Consider the following 20752-nt stretch of genomic DNA (forward strand, 5'->3'; position numbering starts at 1 on the left):
AACTAACAGGATTTCTCATGTTACTTTCTTACTGTTGTTATCTGTCTCCTAGGGTTGTAGAAGGAACAAACACTCAATTGAAATTGTAATCCTAATACTCATAAAACATCATATGCTCTTGAAAAGGGTTACAGAAATTCACAGAAAGAACTGTGAGCCATTTCAAGAGTAGTAGTATTCATAGCTTGAATTCCTTAAACATAGTACTTTGCAATGAAGTTAGCCAAATACAGAGAAACAAAACAGTTTTCAAGTTTTATTCTGGGTTATTTTTAACTCAAGATTTTTTTTTTTTTAAGAAAAGGAACAGAATTTGGAATTGAGTTGGTGGTGAGCAGAAAACTACTGTTCCAATAAGCCCGTCTTGAGCCACCTTATCAAAGGTCTAACACACTTTTAATGTTTGTGAATAAACAGTTTAACCACATAGATAGACTGCATCACCTTTCCCACAAACTATAGACATTTACACTGAAAATTTTTTAAACGAAGTATATTTGAAGCATCAAAAAACACGTAGTTCATTTCAACAAGGGATGCTATCAAATATGATCGCATTGAACTCCTAAGTATAGTATTTTCCTTTTAAAAATTAGTTATACTTAAGGATATTCCTGACCAGTATCATATTCACAAAAGACAAAAGACAAAAAAGGGAAAAACAAAACAAATCAAATCTGTAAAAAGTAGATCAACTTACTCAAAAGCTAGTATTCTGAAGAATATAAAAGTTTCCATTAAACAAGATGTTGATTCACCACCACAGGCTATTATAAAAGGAAGAAAAAACAAACATCTAATAAACCCGCAGGATTCTTTTCAAAATCCTGTAGATTAAAAATGTTGTGATTTTAAAGAAAGAAAAACTTGAGTCTCTATAGTTAAGTATTTTGGGTTAAAACATCTTAGAAACTCTCTTAACTAGGAGAGAAACTCCCCTGATCCTCTCTGTGAAATGTCTCAGAGGAATTGTGTCTTGAATAACACTGCACAGCAGTGTGAGTAAAGGAACAGCCCCAGGATCCCATGCATTAAGAACATTGGGGGACTTCCTGGACAACGGGAACTCTTACCTTGTCTCCTTTAAGCCTCCAGCATCCGCATCCATCCTTTAAGAGGGTAAAATTGGGTACTGCAGAGAGAGGGAAGAGCCAACCAACCCTCAAGGCAGGATGAGAGCGTGCAAAGCCCCAGCTGACAGCCTGCTTCCCTCTCCTGAGACTCTCAGCCTCAGAGACTGCACAGAAACCAAGTCCCGTGCCAAATCTTAATCCCTTTGCAGAATCTCACATGGAGCTGCCTCACCTCTTCTATTCCCGCAAAGCCTCTCCCTGCAGCACTTCCTTCTGAAACCATTAATCACTATAACGACCCACAAAGAGAAGCCCAATCTCCAACAGTACTGAAAAATCCTGCAACGCGCAGGGTGATGAGTGTTTACATTAGCTGAAATGAAATGATGTAATAGCCAGAATCAAGGAAGGGCCTCAATCCAGAGTCAGGGCATTGTAAGAACCGCTGTGAAATACAACTTCTCTGGATGGAAAAAAAAATTCACCCTTGGGTTTTATTCATCTGGCTTCTGTACATTTAGGGTTATTTGGATTATTCCAGTCTTATGAATAATATCGTGTTCTCCAAGTAGAAATTCAGAACTTCTCAAATACCCATAGTTTTTACTCAAGAGAAAAATGGTAGCCAACAAAACCCAAAGTGTATCTGTGGACAAAAATGTGGTAGTTAAGGGGGAAATGGTGGGAGGGACCAGTCCAGGGAGGTGGGAGCCTTGACGTGCTGCAGGATACCAGAGGTGCAAACATCTTCAAAGTAAAGGCAGCTCCCAGGAAAGGCAGTGTTTCTTTAAGCCCTAAGTCTGTTTTCATGCTCTAAACTTTTGGTGAATAAGAAAGCCTAGAGGATCCCAACCATTCCTGATGGGCAACTGCTATTGATTACTTCAGGGATCCATGGTCCCTGATTGAGGAGGGATGGGAAGATCTGAGAGGTCATGTCACTGCTGGGCGAGAAGAGGGTTAGAGGGAGGGAAAGGGTTCGTCAGTAGCACCTGCTTAGAAGAGAGAACAGGTGAGGAAGAGAGACCTGATCAGAGGTTGGCTTGAGACTGGTGGGGATGCCAGAAGTAGACTGTTTTTCAGTATGTTACTGATCATAATGGGATATTTTAAAAAGTACTTACCATATGCTAAGCACTTTGCATGAATACCTCATTTAACCCTCATAAGAACCCTACAAGTAGATACTATTATTGTTCCTGTTCTACAGATGAAGAAACTGAAACTCAGAGAGGTTAAGTAGTGAGTAAGCTGGTAAGTAGTGTTACCGGGTTTGTCTGGTGTGCTCCTTAACCACCTATGTTTATGGTTCCTGCCACCTTTGCCAGCTACACAACCGTACCACTGTAAGTGAGCTCTGCACTTGGCAAAGTGACAGATGGTTACTATACAACAGCGTGGGAATTATGCGCTTATAGCTCCCCAAGTGCACGTACCAAATCCTTGGCTGTTGCTGCCCAGGAGTGCTAGGCCCCAGAGCTGCTTGCAAGGCCCTTGGAAGAAAGGTAGACCTTTGAATATAGGTACAAAAATCAAATGCTACATAAAAGGAGCTCTAGCCTGACCCAGTTGTATGAACTTAGTCAATCCACTTCCCTTTCTGGATCTCAGTAAATTTAGGAGGTTAGACTTAGATGGTCTCTAGGGTTCCTTCCAGCATAAAATTTCTATGATATATGCTTTTAAATGATGAAAATGCTGGGTAAGATATTTTTTAATGAACTATAGAAATGATCCCTGAAAGTATAGTCTTTGGGTAAGATATTTTTTAAAAGCCAGAATTTATGCATCCAAATAAGAATTCACTCCAATATACTACTACTACTACTACTACTACTAATAATAATAATACTAGTAATACTACTACTACTACTACTACTACTACTACTACTAATAATAATAATAATAGCAGCCACCCAGTCTGTGGTACTTTGTTATAGAAGCCCCAGGGCAAAAATAATAATATAATCACCCCCTTTTACTGAGTTAGTGTACTATGTAATTGGCACTGTGATTAGGGCATTTCATGAATATTCTCACTTGTCCTTATAAAAGTGCCCCCCCCCTGAAGGCAGTATTATTATTCCCATTCCACAGATGTGGAAACAGAGGCTCAGAGGGAATAAACAATTTGTGTAGGGCCAGCCACACAGCTGGTAAAGGGGACAAGTAAGGGTTATAGGCAGCCCTGATCAATTCCAGAGCCCACATATACCATCTGCATTACACTGCTCATTGTTCTACCCACACTTGTCACTCAGCACAGTTCTGGAACACCTTTTTGGAAACCTTCTTCAGAGCTGTACATTCCATTTTAGTCAATAAGTATTTCTGCACATCTGCTCCGTGCTGGACACTGCAGAGTGTGTACATACAGTCCTAGCTTCCAAAGGCTCCCAAACTACCGGGGGAAATGGAGGCAGAAAGGGGTTATTCTACCACTAGGGAGAATAGGCTAAGTGTTACAACAGAGGCACCAAAGATCGTGGGAATTTGGGCAAGTGAGAATTTATTTCAAAACTAACCAGATTATGCTCAGTGGTGGTAAATATCCATCCTTAGAGGTTGGATGTAATTTTGGCTCAGAGACAAGTCAATCAGAGCCAAGTCTGGGGAATAAAGTGGGTCATCAAGCTGGGCAATACCATTTTTGGTCACATGCTAGGTGTGGCTATAAAATAGCGAAATGAATTTCCTGTGTGGCCCAGACTAGCTCTGAAGGCAATTCCTAAAGGGCAGCTTTTCAAGCAATGATACCATCTCCAGATTAAAGGCAGAGCTACCCAAAGCAATTCCAAAAGACAAAGCTTCCCTGAGCACAGCTCTTGACCACCCAGAGGCACCGTCCTGCAGAGTAATCCACTGTGCATTGCCTGCTGGCAGGTGCAGGTGAACTTGCTGCTACTGTGCCCCCTGGAATCTAGCATGGTACTTGGCACAGGGGGAGGCTCAATCAATATTTGACTGAAGAAATAAGAGAGAGTTTTGAGGGTAAAAAAACCTGGATTTGTTTTTTAAGGACAGTGTATTACTTGGTCACACTTAGGCATCTGCATATTGACTGTGGATACATTCCCAGCTGAGTCCAATGAGGCCAGCTGAGGCCAAATTAAGACTGTACTTACACAGTCTATCTACAGGCCAGGTCTTGGGTGGTAAGCCTGGCCATGACTGTCCACAACAATTTCCCATCCTGTTCCTACTTGTGCCCATTCTTACATTCAGTGCAAAGAGGAGTGAGCACAAGGCACTAATGATGCCACCATACAGGATCTGCTTAGGGCTTATAGCCAAATGGGCCAACTGCTTCCTCATTTAAAGCCAGCTCTGGAAGTCAAGTAACACTGGGGAATACTACTTCTACAACTCCATCAGTTGGGCAGCCAAACTGACCTCCTACCAGATCTAAGTCTGAAGGAGCCTGGGCTGTCCTGGGAACATGGGCTGTGCTAGGAACCATCCCCCAACCACAGCCCGATTCCATGCATTCCAAAATATGGGCTGACAACTCTGACACTCCAGGGGATTCCCTAAATCAATAGGACCATTTGGTGTTCAGAATAGATCTCAGGAGACCAGAAGCCAGAGAGGTTTCTCTGTTCTGCAGTCATCAGAAGTGTGGACATCCTGGTGTTTGTGGGTGGCTTACTAATTACCAACATAAAAACCTAATCTGAGATGGATCAAGGCCTCTAGGACTCCCAGGACAAAAGGAATTCTTTTGGGTCTAATGTGACTTGCCCTGGGCCTGCCTGCCCACCTATATTGAAGGTAAGGGGTAATCTCTCACTAGTTATGAGAACTTGTCTGGCTACTTAACCTTTCAGAGGCTCATTTTCCTCATCTCTAAAGGTAATAACAGCATCCCCCAAATGCAAGGTTGTTGAATGAACAAATAAACATAAAGGACTCAGTGCTAGGATCAGAGTGTGCCTGACTCTCTATCAATTGGTGTTGCTGTTTCACACTCACTGGGAGTGGGGAAGGAGCCAGAAGCTGGACCCAGCTGATAGGAGAAAGAGCATCCATGTGTTTCTACATTTATTTACTATGCCATTTTGCATGAATGATTTATGCCCTGTTTAATGCTGCAGAAGCATCTGGTGTGGTTTCTATATTAAAATACATAAAACGAAACAACATCATCCAATCTAAGAAGGATTTAGAGACCAGAGTCGTCTGAGGGAAGCCACTGTTACTAAACACCGCATTTAGCTCTCAGCTTCTGGGCAAACGGAGTAATAGGAGAAACATACTGAGGAGGTATCACAGATGTTATCCAATCAGAACAAAATGTAAAGGATCAAGCTGAGAGACAAACTTTTTTCGGGCTCCAAATTTCAAGAGAAATTTATAAGCTGGGATATAAGGGCAATGCCTTCCCCAGCACTTGCCTAAAAGACAGAGATATCTTTTCAAGGGCCCAAACTCACATTAAACTAGTTCGAGAGAGGCTTTATGGTCTCTCAGAATGTCAGCACTAGAAGGACCTGGAGTCTAGCCCCTGGATTTATAGAAGAAGAAAGAGTGGCCAGGGAGCTGAAAGGACAGCTGTCCCAGGACCCAGACTCAGAGCCCCCAGCCCAGTGATTCTCCCTCACCCTGAACTCTCACCCGCTCCTTCATTTCATCTACCAACAAAAAGAAGCTTCCCTCAGTTCCTCTCCCCTTGGGAAATGGCGGCCTCTTTCACACTGTGGGGATCCTTTTCTTTAGGTTTGGTTAAAAATACATTTGAAAATGTAAGTCTGGCTTGGCGAGCTTCCAGGTAGCCTCAGGAATCTGCAGCACAAAGCCAGTCTCAGCTCTAAACTGTTGGGTATGTCTGCTGATCGCGGAGATGCACGCCTTACTCCAGGTCCAGTTTTAAAAGATTGTGGGTTTTAGCAGCTGCCATCCTTAAAAGCTTTCTAAGTGTCCCATGGTGTGCAAAGTGCCCTAAGTTATAACCTCAGTTAATTCTTCTAACAACACTATGAGGAAGGTTCTATTATTAAACCGGGATTTGAACCATAATAGTTGACTCCGGAGACCAAGGTCTTAATTACAGACCCTGAGTTACCTTTACAGAATGGAAGTCTTAACGAGGTAGGTACAAAGTCTGGCAACCTGTTTAAGAATACCTTTTCTGACATTGACACTTGGCAAATGTCATACAAATTTTAGTTGGTTCTCCTGAAAATCCAAGGGACTTTCTGGAAAGATGGATTTAATTGTGGCATCCTGAGAACAACATCAAAACAACAAGGCCCCCAAAGTATATCCATGTACCACACTTAACAGGAAAAATCACTTTTAGCCAAACACAGGTAACTGAGGTTTGCTCTCATAAGAAGTAGTGGGAACAATATGGCAGGGTGGTTAGGTGCACAAGCTGCACGGTTTCTGGATTCTGGCACTGTCACTTTCTCATGTGTGACCCTGGGCAAGTGGCTTAACTTCTCTGGGCCCCAGTTTCCGCTTCTGTAAAAGGAGATAATAAGAACAGTACCTCTATAAAGCGTTGGCATTACATGAGCTAACAGCAGTAAAGTTGTTTAGAAAAGTGTCAGGCACATTTTTATGGGCTCAATAAAAATTAGTTGAGACTTCCGGCCAAGATGGAGGCGTAGGTAGACATACTGTGCCTCCTCGCACAACCAAAAGAAGGACAATTTAAAACAAATTAAAAACAAAAAACAATTTAAAAAGAAAAAACAACCAGAACTGACAGAAAATCGAACTGTATAGAAGTCCGATGACCAAGGAGATAAAGAAGAAACATTCACACAGACCAGCAGGAAGGGGGGAGATGGGCAGCTGGGTGGAGAGGCCTCGCAACAAGGCGGCGGCTGGCAGACCCAGTGAGGTGGCAGATTGTGGAGTGGGGTGGCCAAAGCTGCAGCTGGCCAGCGAGGCAGCAGGTGGTGGACCAGGTGACAGACCATGCAACCCAGAGTTCCAGTGTGGAGAAATAAAGCTTCAAACCTCTGACGGAAAACACCTGTGGGGGTTGAGGCAGCAGCAGGAGAAACTACAAGCCTCATAGGAGAGTTCGTTGGAGAGACCCACAGGGGCCTAGAATGTACACAAACCCACCACATGGGAATCAGCACCAGAAGGGCCCAATTTGATTGTGGGCAGCAGAGGAAGTGACTGAAAACCGGCAGAGAGCAGGGCAAGCGCCATTGCTCCTATTGGACCCCTCCCCCACATACAGCATCACAGCACAGCCACAAGTTATCCTGCCCTGGTGAATACCTAAGGCTCCACCCCTTACTATATAACAGGTGCTCCAAGACAAAAAACCCGGCCCAAATGAAAGAACAGATCAAAGCTCCAGAAAAAATACAACTAAGCAACAAAGACATAGCCAATCTAGCAGATGCACAGTTCAAAACACTGGTAATCAGGAAGCTCACACAATTGGTTGAATTTGGTTGCAAATTAGATGAAAAAATGAAGGCTATGCTAAGAGAAACAAAGGAAGATGTACAGGGAACCAATAGTGATGGGAAGGAAACTGGGACTCAAATCAATGTTTGGAGCAGAAGGAAGGAAGAAACATCCAACCAGAAAAGAATGAAGAAACAAGAATTCAGAAACATGAGGAGAGGCTTAGGAACCTCCAGGACATCTTTAAATGTTCCAACATCCGAATTATAGGGTACCAGAAGGAGAAAAGCAAGAACAAAAAATTGAAAACTTATTTGAACAAATAATGAAGGAGAACTTCCCTAATCTGGCAAAGGAAATAGACTTCCAGGAAGTCCAGGAAGCTCAGAGAGTCCCAAAGAAGCTGGACCCAAGGAGGAACACAAGAAGGCACATCATAATTACATTACCCAAGATGAAACAGAAGGACAGAATCTTATAAGCAGCAAGAGAAAAGGACACAGTTACCTGCAAAGGAGTTCCCATAAGACTGTCAGCTGATTTCTCAAAAGAGACCTTACAGGCAAGAAGGCGCTGGAAAGAAGTATTCAAAGCCATGAAAGGCAAGGACCTACATCCAAGATTGCTCTATCCAGCAAAGCTTTCATTTAGAATAGAAGGGAAGATAAAGTGCTTCTCAGATAAGGTCAAGTTAAAGGAGTTCATCATCACCAAGCCCTTATTATATGAAATGTTAAAAGGATTTATCTAAGAAAAAGAAGATAAAAAATATGGACAGTAAAATGATAGCAAACTCACAGTGATTAACAACCACACCTAAAACAAAAACAAAAGCAAACTAAGCAAACAACTAGAACAGGAACAGAACCACAGAAATGGAGATCACATGGAGGGTTATCAACAGGGGAGCAGGAGGGGAGAGTGGGGGGAAAGGTACAGAGAATAAGTAGCATAAATGGTAGGTGGAAAATAGACGGGGGGGAGGGTAAGAATAGTATAGGGAATGTAGAGGCCAAAGAACTTATATGTATGACCCATGGACATGAACTATAGGGGGGGAATGTGGGAGGGAGGGCGTGTGCAGGATGGAGTGGAGTGAAGGGGGGGAAATGGGACAACTGTAATAGCATAATCAATAAAATATATTTTAAAAAAATTTGTTGATGACAGCACAAATGTGTTATAAGGCAGATAAAAAAAATATCCAGATCATCAGTGGTTGAAATCAGCAACACAATAGTCCTTAATATGAATTAGCTGCTACTAAATATTTGAAGTAGTTTCCCATTTTCTCCATACATCCTGATTTTATTTTATCTAATGTATACTTTTCCAAGTCACAAAGCAATTATGGTACCATATATTATGGTTCATCTAAGATCTTAGCAGCACCCTTTATTGGCAACATATAACATTGATTCTTCAGATTCGTGACCAAGAATGTAAACTCATATTCTCTACTGTTCCTTCTTGCCAGGATATTGTATTTAAAAAAAAAAAAAAGTAATAATCATAAGGAATCATCAAAAGTATATTTGATCCATGTATCCTCTTAAGATTTTAAATTTCAGTCTTTGATCAAGCCAATCATCAGAAAACCACATACCTAAAATATCAGTATTTTTACTTCACATAAAACTGCTTTTAATATATTTGTTACAATGTTTCCCATCAACTTTTCAATGATGTTCTGTAGTTTTCATTGTACAAGTTTTGCACCTCTTTTGTTAAATTTATTCCTAAATGTTTTAATCTTTTTGATGATATTATAAATGGAATTGTTTTCTTAATTCCATTTTAAAATTGTTTATTGCTAGTGTAAAGAAACACAATTGATTTTTTTATGTTAATCTGGTATCCAGCCATTGGCTTTTACTGATGCATGGTACAAATAATATTCATTTATTCAAAGACTACTGTTTGAGTACCTATTATGTGTCAGGCACTGTGATGGGCTGTGGCATAAAATGAAGAATAAAATAGACATGGTTCCTGCCCCATCAAGGACTTGCGATTGAACAGTAGAACCGGGTCCAGGTAAAGTACACTGCCCAATCACCTAGTAGATGCTGGTACACACTGCCCACATCACCACACAGGGTCCCTGCATGAGGACTATGGCAGAAGTTCCTTTCTATCTCAGAATTAGGAAATGTTGTGTATCCCCTTAGCAACAATTCTATTTTGATGCATGCCCACTGTGAATTGTGTAGCTGGACAGGTTTTCTTTGCTTCGGTTGCTAGGAAGCTTAAAGCTATGTTGTGGCCAAACTCTAGCAAATGACACTAAGTAAAAAATTATTTTTTTATTTTGCCATATTTTTTCTCTTTGCCTTGATTTTCCCAAACTCTTATTTTATCTTGTTTTTGGTAGAGCTTTATAAATTGCTTCAGATCTTTTATGATAGAGGATGGGAAGGAAGGAAGGAAGGAAGGAAGGAAGGAAGGAAGGAAGGAAGGAAGGAAAGAAGGAAGAAAATTTCAGTTACTTGTTAACATTCCTGACAATATTAACTTACTATGAAGATCTACTCCTTATTTCTGAAGTTCCATCAAAATGTGATTTTATTACCTGAGTGAATGCTTATACCATCTGGAATAAGAACCATCTGAAATAATTTCATACTTAAAGTTTCTTTAATCTGCTTTTGGCTGGCCTAACTAAACAAAGTCTATTAGTTTTGTTCAGACACACTAGAAGTGCTTTTCTGGCATCATGTCAATAAAATTTTCTTCCCTTATTAGACATAGAGAATCTGGGCAAGAGTAGGCAGGCAGGAGGGAGATATCTTTACCCCAAGTCATTCGTGACCAAGAGGCAGCATAAAAAATTCCACTTTGAAGTCACTCAGACTTGGGTTTCAACCCTGACTCTATCATTTGCATACTAGCTGTGTGATTCTGGAAAGTTTATCTTCTCCAAGTTTTAGTTACTTCATCTATAAAGTTAACATCTACATTATTGATTATTAATGTAAGCAAATTAGGTGATATTTAGCATAGGGCTGAGGATACATCTATTTAATACTGTACTGAAATTACTAGGCAGTGAAATAAGATAAGAAAAACAAACAAGATTATAAAGATGGCAAAGGAAGAAATATACCAACTGTCTGTGGCAGCCTGATAAAAATAAACTAGATTTCTACCTAATTAAAAAAAGAAATTCCAGATGGATTAAAATTCAAAATCTAAAACCAAAGTATCTTAAAATATTTTGAGAAGAACATCTTTATAATCATGGGGTAAGAAAGGATTTCTTAATCAAAATATAAAAAGCAGAAATCATAAAATAATATGTTAACGGCATAGCATAAAATCCAAAACTTCTATGCAATATATAATATAAAAAAAGACAAAAGATAAGTTATAGGCTAGGAGAAGGTATTTGCAACCTATATAACAGGCAAAGGATACAACTATACAGGGAACTTTACAAATCAATGAGAAAAAGACAACAAAACAGATAAATGGCAAAAGATATAAAGAGGCAATTCACAGAAGCAGCCCAAGTAGCCAATAAACACAACAAATGTTAACCATACTAGTAATCAGGAAAATATAAATGAAAATAAGAGTGAGATAATATTTTCCATTCATTAGGCCAGCCAAACTGTCAAATTTTTTTATTTTCTTGCACATACAACATTCCAAAGACTGATCTCGGACAATTGTCCAGTTAATGGTTGCCTCTACCTATACGAAAGAAGGAAAGAGTGGGAAATGGGACCCACAAGAGTCTCTGCAATATTTTATTTCTTTTAAGAAAATATGAGGCAAACATGACAAATGTTGACAAATGTATGGCTACTTGCCATAAGCTTCTCTATGCTTTCCCACATGCTTGAAATGCCCATAATGAATGAGTAAACACAAGCAAAAATGTCTAAAACAACCTGTTGTCATTAAGGAGGAACAACAGAATAGAAAAGTGACTGAGTAAATCAGTTTTTGAGAGGGCTGGCTAGATCCAGAATGGGAAACAAGACGCTCAAAAGAGAGACAGTGCAAAGTCAAGCAGATGGAGGAAGTGAAAAGGACAGGTGAGTAATGTGAAGAAAGATACACATTTTAGAGAAAACACTGGTTCAGAAAATAAAGTCTAAATGCAGAGGAACTATCTCTCTGGAAATCGAGAAGACAAGACCTGGCTTGGCCACTCAACTATATAAACTTTATTGCACTGGAACATTTTACCTGATTTCTGGCCTAATACCATGTCCAGTCTTATGATAGAGACAGTCTTATGAAGTAATTGCATCTAACGGCTGATCTTGCTGAGGGGAAGGGGTGTGGAGCTCTGGGAAGGCTTCCCTTAGTGCATGAACGGAAGTTAACCACAGACACAAAGAGGATTTTCTTCCCAGGTATGTCCCAGGTACAGGAACCAGCATGTGCAAAGGCCCTGAAGCATAAAAGAGTCCAAGCCTGTGAGGTGTTAGTGTAGAATCTAGAAACCTCCATGTGAGAAAGGACACTGCAATGAGGGGTCAGGGGGAGTGTACCGATGTCTTCCTCAAAGACCAAAGTAGAAAGAATTCACCCAGGAATAAGGACCATGTATAAAAAGTTGAAAGACAACTAAAAGTCAATAAAAGCTGGGCAGGAAAAGAAAAAAACAGGAGTACTTAACTGGTCTGGAAACAGTTCATACCCTGATACTCCCTTTCACTAAAGTAAAATCAATTATAACCTTGGAACTTTAAGACATGTCAGTAGGTATTCCCATCAAGTTGATGGAGTAGGTGGAAGATACACTCACCTCCTGCTATGACCAGATCAAACTTACAACTAAATTATAAAACGATCAACCTGGATAACCACCTGAAGACTAGCTGAACAAAAGTCCTATAACTAAGGACAGAAAGAAGCAATGTCAAGACTGGTAGGAGGGGCGGAGACAGAAACAGGCTGGCCTGCACCCTTGTGTGGCTGTTGAAAATCTGGAGGAACATCCTCTGAGGAGTGAGGGGTCTCAGCCCCATGTGGGGCTCTCTAGACTAGGACACCAGTGCTGGGAAGAGAAGCCCACATACATCTGGCTATGAAAATCAGTGGGAATTCCAGGCAATCTGGGTGAGACAGAGGGCTGCTAGAAATCCAGGCTTCCCCTTAAAGGGCCAGCACACAAACTCTCACTTGCTCACAGCACTCACCTTGGGATCTGGTGGAGGGACAATGGCTTGAAGGGCACCAGATACATTCAGGAAGAGATAGAGTTGTATGGCTTCAGGACAAAGGTTGGAGGGACAGCTGCCATTGTCCCTGTGCTGAGCTGTCTGAGCAGTCCGGTCACCCAGGCAACGGTCACCCAGCCAACGGCCAAATCTTAATCTGTATTAGCCTGAGAAGCTCCACCATCTCCACTCCCTGGCCCCACCCTACCCAGCTCTTACATCGCCTGAGGCTCACTTGGGGAAAACCAGCCTGGGCCCTAGTTACAGTCTTTCTTAAAATATAACCAGAGACATTGAAATTAAGAACAAACTGACAGTAACCAGAGGGGAGGTGGGAGGGGATAATAGGGGAGAAATGGGGAAAGGTTTTAGGAACATCTATAAAGGACATATGGACAAAACCAAAGGGGGGTAGGATCAAGGGTGGGAAGTGAGGATGGCTGGGGTGGGGGGGAGTGGTGGGGGCAGGGAAAGGAGACAACTGCCCTTGAACAACAATTAGAAAAAAATTAAAAAAAAAAAAAACCCCGTCAAGAAATTCCAGTCAAGTTTGGGAGGTGCCAGAGACAGGGAGAAACTGAGTTGTATGGCTTCGGGGCTAGGGCTGGAGGGACAGCTGCCATCTTCCCTGCATTGAGCCACCCCTCCACAAGATCAAATCTTAATCTTATTAGCCTGGTGAACTCTGCTAGCTCCATATTGACCACTCTCTGAGACCCCCGACTCTAAAACCTCCACACCACCACAAAGGTCTGCAGGTTCCAGGTGGGTGGCAGCTGGCCTTGGTGTATCCTGAGACTTTTGCTGGGTGGCCCAAAACTGGCATCAAAACTGAATCTGTATTAACCTGGTAAACACCACTCAACCCTGAGACCCTGCCTCACACAACTCATGTATTGTCCAAGGCTCTTTCAGTGGCTGAATCTTACCAACAGCCAGCAGGCAGTGGCAAGTCTCTAGGTGCTTTGGGCCTTTTTCTGGCCTTCCCCAGGCCTGGTACTGGTGGCAACCAGACTCAGTTCACAATGTGGTCCCTCACACACGCATCTAGACCCAGCATAGGCAGCTTACCATCCACAGATCACTTCATAGCTCATAACAGGTAGCCCCAGGCTGGTCACAGGCAGTGCTTGACATTGATCTGTACCAAAGTCCCTTCCAAGAGGCCCCAGAACCAGCACCCTGGGTGAAGGGCTTCAGACCACAATAGAACTCTACACGCAGCAACAGCCAAAGGGAGGTCTCAGCAGGCACCAGTCCCTGATGGAGCAAATCCTGCTCCATGGGGTCAGTCCCTGCAGGGCAGCTCATATGCTGTTATTGTGGCCAATCCTCACAGCCAGCCAGGCTGAGGATCAATCCCACTAACTGATATGCTAAGCAATCAAAGCTCAACTACAACAGGAAAGCACACACAATCCTCACAAGGGATACTCTTGGAGTGCCTGGCTCAGGTGATCAGGGAGACTGCGCCACTGGGCCCCACAAGACACCTACTACGTAAGGCCACCCTGCAAAGAATGGGAAACATAGCAGATCTATCTAATACATAGAAACAAATACAGAGAGGCAACCGAAATAGGGAGGCAAAGAAACACGTCCCAAATGAAAGAACAGGATAAACCTCCAGAAAATGAACTAAATGAAAAAGAGTCAAGGAATCTAGAGACACAGGATTCAAAACACTGGTTATAAGGATGCTCAAGGAACTTAGGAGAAGATTAGATAAACTCAGAAATTCGACAAAGAGATAGTAAGCACAAAAAAGAAACCATAAAAAAGAACCACTCAGAAATGAAGACTATGATAACTGAAATGAAAAATACACTAGAAGGAATCAATAGCAGATTAAATGAAGCAGAGGACTTAATCAGCAATTTGGAAGACAAGGTAGCAGAAAACACCCAATCAGAAAAGCAAAAAGAAAAACAGAATTTAAAAATAAGGATAGTTTAAGGTACCTCTGGGACTACATCAAGTGTAAAAACATCTGCATCATAGGGGTACCAAAAGGAGAAGAGAGGGAGAAAGAAATTGAGAACCTATTGACACCACACATATACAAAAAATTATTTTAAAATACTATGAATAATTATATGCTAACAAATTCTCAAAGAATTTGAGACATTCTCAAAGAAATAAATAAAGTCAATGAAATATACAATCATGCCCTAGCTGGGTGGCTCAGTAGTTTTGAGCATCACCCCCAACACCAAAAATGTTGCAGGTTTGACTCCAGGTCAGGGCATATATCTAGGTTGCAGGTTCAATCTCTGGTTGGAGCATATGAAGGAGGGAAAAGATCAATGATTTTTTTTCTCACATCGGTGTCTTTCTCTCTCTTTAAATTCACTAAAACATATCCTCTAGTGAGGATTTTTTAAAAAGGAAGAAATATACAATCTTCCAAGAAAGAAGAAACAGAAAATCTGAACAGACTCATTACTACCAAATAAACTGAATCAATAATAAAAAAAACTATCTAAAGAAACAAAAGTCCTAGACCAGATGGCTTCACAGGTGAGTTTTACCAAACATTCAAAGAAGTATTAGCACCTGTCTTTCTCAAAGTATTCCAAAACTATCAAGAGGATGGAAGGCTCCCAAGCTCAATCCAAAACTAGAAAAAAAACACTACAAAAAAAATTATAGGCCAATATCCCTGATGAATATAGATATAAAAATCCTCAACAAAAATATTAGCAAATCAAATTCAGTAATACATTAAAAAGATCATACACCATGATCAAGTGGGATTTATTCCAGCAATACAATGTTGGTATAATCAATTAATGTGATAACGCCACAAAAAAAGAGTAAAATCACATAATCATATAAATAAATGCAGAGAAAGCATTAGGCAAAATCCATTTTATGTCTTATGTCCATTTTATTTATGATAAAGACACTCAGCAAAGTGGGTACTAGAGGGAATATACCTCAACACAATAAAGGCCACATACGATGCACCCACAGCTAACATCATACTCAATGGGGAAAAGCTAAAGGTGTTTTCCTTAAGACCTGGAAGAATACAGGGTTATCTACTTTCACCACTTTTATTCAACATAGTACTGTAAGTCCTAGCCATAGTAATCAGTCAAGAAAGAAAATAAAACACATGCAAATTGGAAAGGAAGAAATAAAACTGTCATTATTTGCAGATAGAATGATACCGTATATAGAGAACCCTAAAGATTCCACCAAAAAACTACAAGAGTGAGAAATTAATTTAGTAAAGTATTAGGATACAAAGTTAATAATCAGAACTCAGTTGCTCTTTTAAACACCACTAATGAAATCTCAAAAAGAGACAATCTCACTTACAATTGCATCAAAAAACAGAATACCCAGGAATAAATTTAACCAAGGAGGTAGAAGACCTATACTTGGAAAATTATAAGACATTGAAGAAACTAAAAAAGATACAAATAATGGAAGCAAATATCATGCTCATAGATAGGAAAAATTAACATCGTTAAAATGTCCACACTACCCAAAGTAGTCTATAGATTCAACACAATCCCTATCAAAATACCAATGGTGTTTTTCACAGAACTAGAACAAGTGATCCTAACATTTATACGGAAGCCAAATAGGCACAGTAATCTTGAGAAAGAAGAACAAAGTTGGAGATATCAACTATACTACAGGCTACAGTAATCAAAACAGCATGGCACTGTCATAAAAACAGATACACAGATCAATGGAGCAGAATAGAGAGCCCAGAAATATAAACCCAAGCCTACATGGTCAATTAATATATGACAAAAAAGGCAGGAACATACAATGGGGTAAAGACAGTCTATTCAAATGGTGTTGGGAAAACTGGACAGATGCATACAAAAAAATGAAACTAGAAAACCTTCTTACACTATATACAAGAATAAACTCAAAATGGATTAGACCTAAATATAAATCCAAAACTATAAAACTTCTAGAAGAAAAGATAGGCAGTAAACTCACAGACATTGGTTTTAGTAGTATTTTTTTCTGATATATCTCCTTGGTCAAGAGAAAGAAAAGAAAAAATAATCAAATGGGACTACATGAAACTAAAAATTTTTGCACAGCAAAGGAAACTATTAACAAAATAAAAAGACAACCCACTGAATGGGAGAAGATATTCACTGGTGATATATCCAATAAGTAGTTAATATCCAAATATAAAAAACTCATACAACTCAACACCAAAAAATATCCAATTTAAAAAATGGACATAGCACCTGAACAGACACTTCTCCAAAGAGGACATACAAATGGCCAACAGACATAAGAAAAGATGTTCCATGTCGGTAATGATCAGAGAAATGTAAATTAAAACCACAATGAAAGGAGGGAAGATGGTGGGGAGATAGGTGGGAGCGGAGTCCACTTTCCCCTGCACATGGGTGAAACACCTAGCTGATCTTCTGAGGAACAGAGAGAACATCCAACAGTACCCCAGCATATATGAAGATTGGAGACCAAAAATTGTAGAGGATACTGAAAAATCAGATGGTAGAAGCTGTGAACACCAGGATACTTGCTGGAAGAGGAAACCCACCAACAAAGGAACGACAAACAGATAATAACAAAAGAAGGTGAAGGAGGGAGTGGAAGCCACACTAACTCAACCCAGGACTTACCTGGAAATACAACTAAATGGTGGAGAAATTACTCAGAAGAACTGAACAAGAGCAAAAGAAAAGCCTCAAAATCTTGTACACACGGAAGAATCAGCTTTAACACAACCTGTCCACACCTGCAAAACAGAAAACAAGAGGTGGTGGATGGAGTGACCCTTGGTTAACCAGCTGGAGGGAAGGACCCACCAAAGAAAGACCCAACAACAAACAAAACCCAAAGACATACTGAGAGCCAACATAAACAGCCCAAGATCAGCAAGCTCAGGAGATCAAGGAGACTGCACCACTGAATCTCATGGGTCTCCTACCATAGAAGTTCACACTATAAACCCAGGGAGTCAGAACAGATCAATTTAAGAAGCAGAGGCTAACAAGAAGAGTCTCACAAACAATGGGAAGACAAAGAAACAATCCCCAAACAAAAGGAAAGGAGGAAGCCTCAGAAAGAATGCTAAATGAAATAGAGGCAAGTCAACTATCAGATATTGAGTTCAAAGCAATGGTTATCAGGAAGCTCAATGAGCTCACAGAGGATTGCCAAAAACTACAGAGAAACTACAATGAACTCACTGCAAACTATATCAAAAAGGAAATAGAAACTATCAACAAGGGCCATGAGGAAATGAAGAATACAATTTCTGAACTGAAGAACACAGTGGAAGGAATCAAAAGCAGGCTCAATGAAGCAGAGGATCAGATCAGTGAACTGGAGGACAGGATAGAAAAAAACACCCAGAAAGAGCAAGAAAAGGAAAAAAGGCTCAGGAAGAATAATGAAGCGTTAAGGGAAATACAGGACAAAATGAAACGTAGCAATATCTGTATAATAGGGATACCAGAATGAGAAGAAGGAGAGCAAGGGATAGAAGACCTTCTGAAAAAGTAATGATGGAAAACTTCCCTAATTTGATGAGAGAAAAAGTTACACAAATCCAGGAAACACAGAGAGTCCCAAGCAAGAGGAACACAAAGAATCCCACTTCAGGACACATCATAATTAAAATGGCGAAATTCCAAGACAAAGAGAGAATCTTAAAAGGCAGCAAGGGAAAAACAGGAAGTAACATGCAAGGGAGCCCTAATAAGACTAGCAGCTAACTTTTCAATGGAAATGCTCCAAGCCAGAAGGGAACGTCAAGAAATATTCCAAGTAATGAGAAACGGAGGCTGAAACCAAGACTACTTTATCCAGCAAGACTCTCAATTAAAATGGAAGGCCAAATAAGGAGCTTTTCAGACAAAAGAAGACTCAAAGAATATACCTCCTTCAAACCAGCTCTGCAAGAGATGCTAAAGGGTTTGCTTTAAGAACAGGAAGAAAAACAGTGAAAGAGAGAGGAACACAGGTGCGAAAAAATGTCAATGAGTAAGTACCTATCAATAATAACCTTAAATGTAAATGGATTAAATGCTCCAATCAAAAGACACAGAATAGCCAAATGGATAGGAAAACAGGACCCACACATATGCTGCCTACAAGAGACCCACCTCAGAACAAAAGACCTACACAGACTGAAAGTGAAGGGCTGGAAACAAATACTCCAAGCAAATGGACAGGAAAAAAAAGCTGGGGTAGTAATACTCATATCAGACAAAATAGACTTCAAAAAAAGGGCCATAAAGAGAGACCCAGAAGGTCACTTCATAATACTCAAGGGAAGAATCCATCAAGAAGACATAAACATTGTAAATATATATGCACCCAACATAGGAGCACCCAAACACATAAAGAAAACCTTGGAGGACTTCAAGAAAGATATTGACAGCAACACAATTATAGTAGGGGATTTTAACACCCCACTGTCAAAGATGGAAAGATCTTCCAAGCAAAATATCAAAAAAGACACTGTGGCACTGAACAGTGCCCTAGATGAAATGGACTTAACTGATATATATAGAGCCTTTCATCCCAAAGAACCAAAATTGCACATTCTTCTCAAGTGCACACGGAACATTTTCAAAGACAGACCACATGACAGGACACAGAACAAGCCTCAACAAATTCAAGAAAACTGAAATCATATCAAACATTTTCTCTGACCACAAAGGATTGAAACTAGAAATGAATTTCAAGGAAAAAACAAAAAAACACTCAAACTCATGGAGATTGAATAGCATGCGACTAAACAATGAATGGGTCAAGAATGAGATTAGGGAAGTAATCAAAAGGTTTCTGGAAACAAATGCAAATGAACTCACAACAATCAAAAATTTATGGGACACAGTGAAGGCAGCCCTGAGAGGGAAATTCATAGTGATACAGGCCTACCTATAAAAGATAGAAACATTTCAAATAAACAACCTGACCCAGCACCTACAAGAACTCGAAGGAACAACAACAAAGACAACCCAGAGCAAGTAGAAGGAAGGAAATAACCAAGATCAGAGCAGAATTAAATGACATAGAGACTAAAAGCACAATTGTAAGGATCAATGAATCCAGGAGCTGGTTCTTTGTAAGATAAAGAAAATCGACAAGCCTTTAAGCAGGCTCATCAAGGAAAAGAGAGAGAGGACCCAAATAAACAAAATCAGAAATGAAAGAAGAGAGATTACAACTGATTCCACAGAAATACAAAGGATTGTAAGAAATTACTACAAAGAACTGTATGCCAAGAAATTTGAAAACCTAGGTGAAATGGACACATTTCTAGAAAAATATCCTCTTCTAAAACTCAGTGAAGAAGAAGCAGAAAGCCGGAACAGACCAATAACAGCTGATGAAATTGAAACAGTAATCAAAAAGTTTCCGAAACACAAAAGCCCTTGACCAGATGGTTTCAGATGGAGAATTTTACAAAGCATTTAAGGGACAGCTAACCCCCTTCCTCCACAGATTATTCCAAAAAATTCAAGAAGATGGAAGACTCCCAAACTCTTTTTATGAAGCCAGCATCATCCTGATCCCCAAACCAGATAAGGACATAACAAAGAAAGAAAACCTCAGGCCAATATCGCTGATGAACATAGACACTAAAATCCTCAACAAAATATTGGCAATCCACATCCAGCAATACATTAAAAAGATGATACACCATGACCAAGGGGGATTGGTCCCCCTTGGTCATCCCAAGGATGCAAGGATGGTACAATATTTGCAAATTAATAAACATAATACACCACATAAACAAAATGAAAGACAAAATCACATGATCATATCAATAGATGCGGAAAAAGCATTTGATAAGGTACAGCACCGATTTATGATAAAAACACTCAGCAAAGTGGGAATAGAGAGAGCATTCCTTAACATAATAAAGGCCATATATGAAAGGCTTACAGGCAACATCATATTTAATGGACAAAAACTTAGAGCTTTCCCACTAAGATCAGGAACAAGACAAGGATGCCCGCTTTCACCACTCCTATTCAACATAGTACTGGAAGTCCTAGCTACAGCAATCAGACAAGAAAAAGAAATAAACGGCATCCAAATTGGAAAGGAGGAAGTAAAACTGTCATTGTTTGCAGATGACATGATAGTGTACATAGAAAATCC

General features: G+C 40.2%; 1 protein-coding gene across 9 annotated transcripts in view; it reads right to left on the reverse strand.

Moving 5' to 3' along the window:
* The window catches only part of PLCE1 (phospholipase C epsilon 1), a 332067-nt gene that overhangs the window by 222274 nt on the left and 89041 nt on the right, over positions 1–20752 (reverse strand). The window contains exon 1 of one of the 9 annotated variants that reach the window (XM_053922229.2): positions 1074–1318. The exons of the other annotated variants lie outside the window; for them this stretch is intronic. The gene's annotated coding sequence lies outside the window, so the exon portion shown is untranslated. Of the gene's footprint in view, positions 1–1073; positions 1319–20752 lie in introns of those variants that run through there. 9 annotated transcript variants of the gene reach the window in all.

Source organism: Desmodus rotundus, chromosome 4 (assembly GCF_022682495.2).
Source record: "Desmodus rotundus isolate HL8 chromosome 4, HLdesRot8A.1, whole genome shotgun sequence".
In the NCBI taxonomy this organism is placed as follows: Eukaryota; Metazoa; Chordata; class Mammalia; order Chiroptera; family Phyllostomidae; genus Desmodus; species Desmodus rotundus.